This window comes from Nuphar pumila, chromosome 11 (assembly GCF_984573655.1).
Source record: "Nuphar pumila chromosome 11, dmNupPumi1.hap1.1, whole genome shotgun sequence".
Taxonomy (NCBI): domain Eukaryota; kingdom Viridiplantae; phylum Streptophyta; class Magnoliopsida; order Nymphaeales; family Nymphaeaceae; genus Nuphar; species Nuphar pumila.
Genome location: NC_143259.1, coordinates 103,071,748 through 103,078,223, shown reverse-complemented (window position 1 = coordinate 103,078,223; position 6,476 = coordinate 103,071,748).

Here is a 6,476-nt window from a genome sequence, read left to right as displayed (position 1 = left end):
TTTTCACCGTAGCTGCTACCCTTGACACACACGCCACTATTTATCGTTGATTTGTTTATACCGTAGTCTTTTGTATGGAATCGATAACCATTTACGATATACCCGTTGTAGCATTGCACAACTTTGGTCGGACCATTTTCTAAATCACATATTCCTTGATCTTTAACATCACCATTGTGAACCTACGCACAAACATAAACAATGATTGTGATCACGATCAATTAAGTAACTTAGTGTTGTTTATAAGTACAAAATTTAAGTTAGCTTCTTTACCATCTGTTTCAACCACTCCACAAACTTAGTTTCACGTTCTTTTTGTACTTCTGCATCAGTGAGATGTGAAACTTCGTTTCGCAACTCCAGATCAAATCGTCTGCAAACCACAAATACTTATATTACTGAGTCATGTATCCACATATAGAACATAAAAGGATTTATAATTGAGTTGCATATACATATACTTACTCGATGTATGGGTCGATCGCTGAGCAATTAAAAAGAATATAGATGTGTGCTGCATCTTGCTCTCGATCTGTCAATAGCCTTGATCGGCAACTACCAAATGCATGCCCAAGTGGTTGAAATATGGACAGCTTGTCAGCTACAGTTACTTGTTCTCCATCATCGTTACGGGGCGGACATGTGTAACGTGTTGGAATATGAGGTTTGAAGTACATAGATGAGAAATTTGAAATCTCTTCTAAAGTGTACGCATCACAAATAGAGCCTTCTACTCTTGCTTTATTACGAACCTTTTTTTTTAGGTCGAACATGCATCTGACAAGAATATACATTTCAAATTTTAAATATCTGTCATTAAAGAGACAAATATAAAAAAACATATACCTTTCAAATGGGTACATCCATCGATATTGCACAGGGCCACCAACCCTTAGTTCATATGGCAGATGTATGATCAAATGTTCCATAACATCGAAAAATGCTGGCGGAAATATCTTTTCTAACAGACAAACAGTGGTGATGACAGAGTACGATCAAAATGCTTCCAAGCTTCAGCGTCAACAGGATGCATGATCTTGTTTTCATCGTGTCGAACTTTATTTGCATGCCATCTCATGTGTTTAGCTGTCTTTGAAGACATATACAATCGTTGCAATCTAGGAGTGATAGGAAAGTAGCGGAGTGACTTGTATGAAACTTCCTTTGATCTCGTGCTACCATTGCCTCTTGTCTTTGGCTTGAACCGAGGATGCCCACATGACGAGCATGATATGTCGTTTTCCTGCTCCTTGAAATACAACATGCAGTGATTTGGACAAGCATCAATCTTTTTGTAACCCATACCTAGAGCGTTGACCATAACTTTCGCACGATAGAAATTTTGTGGCAATTTCTCATCTTTAGGCAACATACTCTTCACAATCATGCACAAACGGTCAAAACATGATTGACTCAAATTATACTCGGACTTCAAATTCATTAGTTGAAGAACTGCAGACAAGATAGTGTGACTCTCACAACCGTTCCAAAGTGGCTCATCAGCATCTTTAAGTAAATCATAAAATCTACTAGCTGCATCGTTTGGTGATTCTTCATCTACGGCAGTTCTTACATCACTAGAACTCATAGCAGAACCCAGTTCTGTTCCTGCAGCATCAAATATCAAATTCGTATATGGATTATCGTGCATCACATTCACCCGTGCATCAAAATCGTTTCTAAATTCTTCTCCATGAAACGTCCAGTTCTGATAATCACTCACAAAACCCTTACTGTATAGGTGATGTCTAACGCCATGAGGTTCTACAAATCGATTATTCTTACAAATCTTGCAGGGACACCTAATCCGACCTGTGGGATCTACCGTACTGACACTCGCCGTTGCAAATTCAATAAAACTATCGACACCATCCATATATTCATGCGATAACTCATTGTCCACTATCCTACGGTACATCCATTCACGGTTTGCAGTCATTCTGTCGTATGGTGTTACGAATAGTATCCTAACGAATTAAGAAAAAAACAATCAGAATGCTACGATGAAGAAAATATCAAATTTATCATGCAATATACTATATCAAACAATAACAAGAATTTTGATGCATGCATTGATAACTTAATATTTTCATGTGCAAACTATTAATGACACGATACAATCATTTGAAGCATGCTTTTATTATAAAATTTCACATGGAAGTCAAAATCAAATTGAAAGTAACTACATGCAAGCATAGATACAATTACATCAAACATTGCAATACATCATAATCATTCATATCAAATAAATGACAAACATGTACCTGCAGCAAACACACTTCAATATCTCACTAACTACTACCATGCTTAGCATGGACTCCGTACTCCAAAAATAAGAACACTTCCATATTTCTACATTAAAATCATGCTCATCATGATCTCCGAACTCCAACAAAGCAGTCCTAGATATCAACAACTAAGTGAGTGTGTGAACAATAAAGTGCTGCATTCAATAAATTAAATAACATGTGATACGTTTGCATCACTTACTCACCACGGGTATTTACCTGATTTGCATTGTTTTTGTCATTTACTTATCACAGGTGGCCGAGCACGAGTTGGTTCCGTTGAAAAATCTGCACAAAAACAAAACAAATTAAGTAACAGACTAACTAATCATGAAACAAGATGAAACACTAACTAAAAAAATTAAAACAAATTAAAACAACTCTAACTAATTGAAAGAAGAGAAAAGAAAAATAGTATATATGTTAAGCCAAATCTAACTAGAAGATGCTAATGTTTCAAATAGTCTATTATATTTTAGCAGTGTGGTTCTTCATAACTACAGTCGTTTCAAATTTCAGCAGCTTGAATTGTAGTACCGTTGTTATTCTTTTTATTTCAACAGCAGTAATTGTTTCTAATAATTACGATCTGATTTTAGCACAACATAAAAGTATTAATTTTTTTTATTCAAATCATCAGCAACTTATATTTTTATTTTGAGCCGATGTTTGTAATCCAAATAGTCAATTTTTTATATATATATCAGCAGTTAGACATTCTTTTTAGCAGTTGATTTTATGACAGCATATTTATTATAATTTCCAGTAGTTTGATTCAATCTTTTCACAGCAGTTTGACAAATTGCAAATCAGTAGCTTGATTTATCATAGTTCAGTAGTGGATTTTGATTTCCACAAAAATTTAAGAATAGTTCTACTTTTATCGACATGATTTTCAAATACAACAATTTGTTTTCAATTTGTTAGTTTGTTTTCAATTTGTTAGTTTGAAAGCACGGCAGGGGGTTAAACCCCCTGCCTTTCCGGCAGGGAAGGGGGTTAAACTCTCTGCCGGAAAGGCAGTTCCGGCATGGGGGTTGACCCCCTGCGTTTCCGGCAGGGGGTCGACCCCCCATGCCTTTCCGGCAGGGGGTCGACCACCCCTGCCGGAAACGCAGGGGGTCGACCCCCCATGCCTTTCCGGCAAGGGGTCGACCCCCCCTGCCGGAAACGCAGGGGGTCGACCCCCCTGCCGGAAAGCACGGGGAGCGGCGGCTGGCGAGGTTGCCGGTGGCCGGCGCAGTCGACAGTAGAGAGAGGGAGACCTGGAGCGAAGCTCGGGGGCCACTGGGTCGCTGGAACTCAGAGCGGAGGCGAAGAGGTGGCTGCAGGGAGGATCGTCGGTCGTCGGCGGCTGAGGACGCCGGTTGCGAGTCGCCAGCGAAGGGGAGACAACACCTCCCGGCAGCAGCCACAGGGAGGAACAACAGGGAGGAGGAAGAGGTCGGCGGCGGGTCGCCGGTGCTCGGGGTCCCTGGCGCAGCCGCTAGCCAAGCAGGGAGGTCGGCAGCGAGGATCGTCGGCGAGGCGGCGGCGGCCGGACGGTGGCGAGAGCCGACGGGCGGCGGGAGGGAGAGGGCGGCGGGCGAGAGCAATACAGCGAAACAGGAAAAAGAGAAAGAGGGATGGGATTAGGGATTTACGCGACATTTAGCGACGGCTTAGCGATGGAAACATTCTGTCGCTAAGCCGTCGCTAAATCAAAATACAAAAAACGCGACGGAATATATTCTGTCGCTATGCCGTCGCTAATTAGCGACGATAGAGTTCCCTCTCTAAATCCATCGCTAAAATGGTGTTCTTGTAATAAAAAGTAGCGACAAAAAATTTAGTCGCTAATCCGTCGCTAAGTAGCGACAGATTAGCGATAAAATTTGTTTCCTCGCTAATCCGTCGCGAATTAGCGACAGATTCTATCTTTAGCTAATCTGTCGCTAATTAGCGACGAATTTTTTCCGTCGCTAATTAACAATTTTCTTGTAGTGTACATCCATAAGGTTTGATTGAGAAGATACAACCTACAACCATGATTTCTAGTACATGAGAAGAGGTACTCCTGGAGCACCATAGCATTACTATATATAGAGATAGAGGGGGAAAGAGAGAGAAAGGGGATGGTTCTACCTCTTTTTTATTAGGTCAGTTTAGGACCTTCTAAAAATCATATTTTTCAGTATTTTTTATTAGGTCTGAACCATTAGATGTGTTTATCCTTGCTTATTTATTAAGAAACAAGCTTTCTTTTAAATTGTTTTGATATAAAAATATAAATATTTTACCATCAAATTTTAGTATAATATCAACCATTGATTTAATTTATATCTTTAAAATACAATAACATAAAAAAAATCATAATCAAGCAGATGTTCTCTATTGAGTAAACAATAATAAACATATCTACCAATTTAGATCGAGCAAAAAACTACATAAAATTATGATTTTTGAAGAGTCCTAATGAAATCTAACCAAAAAAAAAAAAACAGGACCATCCTCTTTTTCTGATATATATATATATATATATATATATATATATATATATATATATATATATATATATAACTTGGTAAGGATACATTAAACATTTTGGTCCTCTTTGACTCTAAACAAATATAATAAGGTCCGGGCAATGCTCCATGGTTACAAACCCTAGTCTGCAGTAACCAGTGGCTGTACTGATGCCGTTCTAGGAGAGGGCACAAGTGTAATTTTAGGTGGCAATGCTAAGCAGGGGCAGACATGCAAGGGGGCAACTTTCTACTCGAGTAGGGTTCAAGTGAATAAGGGGATTGAAACGGAGGGTTATGTGGTGGGGGGCGTGGTAGGCGTGTAGGGTTAAAACAATGCAAGTGGGTGTACGTTAACAGGTACTTGGCGGGTACAATGGAAAAATGATGAGTGCGTGATTAACGCCCCCCCTCTTTCTCTTCATTCTCTCTTTATACTTTCTCTTTCTAGATTGCTTTTTTTTTTTTTTTTTGGAGTTTTGGTCTCTCTATCTACAACCCGTGAACCTTTCTCTCTCTAGATTTTATCTTTCTATGTTCATTTTTTTCTCTCTCTCTACAACTCGCAACTCGTGAACCTTTCTCTCTCTAGATTTTATCTTTCTATATTCATTTCTTTCTTCCTCTCTCTCTCTATACAACTCGTGAGCCTTTCTCTCTCTAGATTTTATCTTTCTATATTCATTTCTTTCTCTTTCTCTCTCTACAACTCGTGAGCCTTTCTCTCTCTAGATTTTATCTTTCTATATTCATTTCTTTCTCTCTCTACGCTCTGTTTGTGTATTTTCTTCCTCTTTACCTTCTTCCGTAGTCCTATTCAGTACAAATTCCGTGAAGCCCCTACGTCACCCCATTCCACCATTTCCGCACGCATCCTCACCTTTTTTTTGGGGGGGGACCTTTTTCCTTTCTCTTGTGACGCAAGCATCCTTTTATACCCCTCAGAATTCTGAATATGGCTTCGTGTCCCTCGATATTGTGTCCCGGCCTCGTAAATGGATCGGGTTCCAGTAGGATGTAGGTAGGACCGTCAATGGGTCGGGTTTGGACCGGGTACTGAACCTGATTCGAACAAGAATACTTTGGATATGAGGTATAAAATATATTGAATATTATGGCAATCAACCGAAGCCGGCCCGGGTAACATGCAGATGGGTTTGGGCTATGATTTTTGTTAGATATCTAACCCGAGCTGGCTTTACTTGAGTATTTTATATGTATTTTTGATGAAAACAAGCTGGTTAAATTATAAGGATCTGGGTTTGAGATAACATTTTCTTGACTGGATAAAACCCAAATATGACATTTACGGCGTCAGGTTTTTATTCAACTTTGAACTAGATTTTCCCATACTAAAACAAACGAAAGCAGACCTTGTTGATCCATTCTCAATTCTGTTTAGTGTTGAGATGCAAAATCAACTGGAGTGGGTATTCAACTGCTTCAAGGAAAAAATGAGTTAGTTCTTTATTCAAGTTGAAGATACCTAAACTATTTCAAAATACAAGTTAAGCGAATCCAGTTCAGAACCTGGATCAGAGCTCCGACCCGTTTGTGTGGTGTGGGGGCATTCAGTACTCTTTTTGGTCTTCATCGTCTTTTGAGGAAACATGTGCCCATTTTAGTAATTTCAGGCTCTCTTTGTTTTTTGTCTCCAAACAACGCCCCAAATGATGAAACGCGA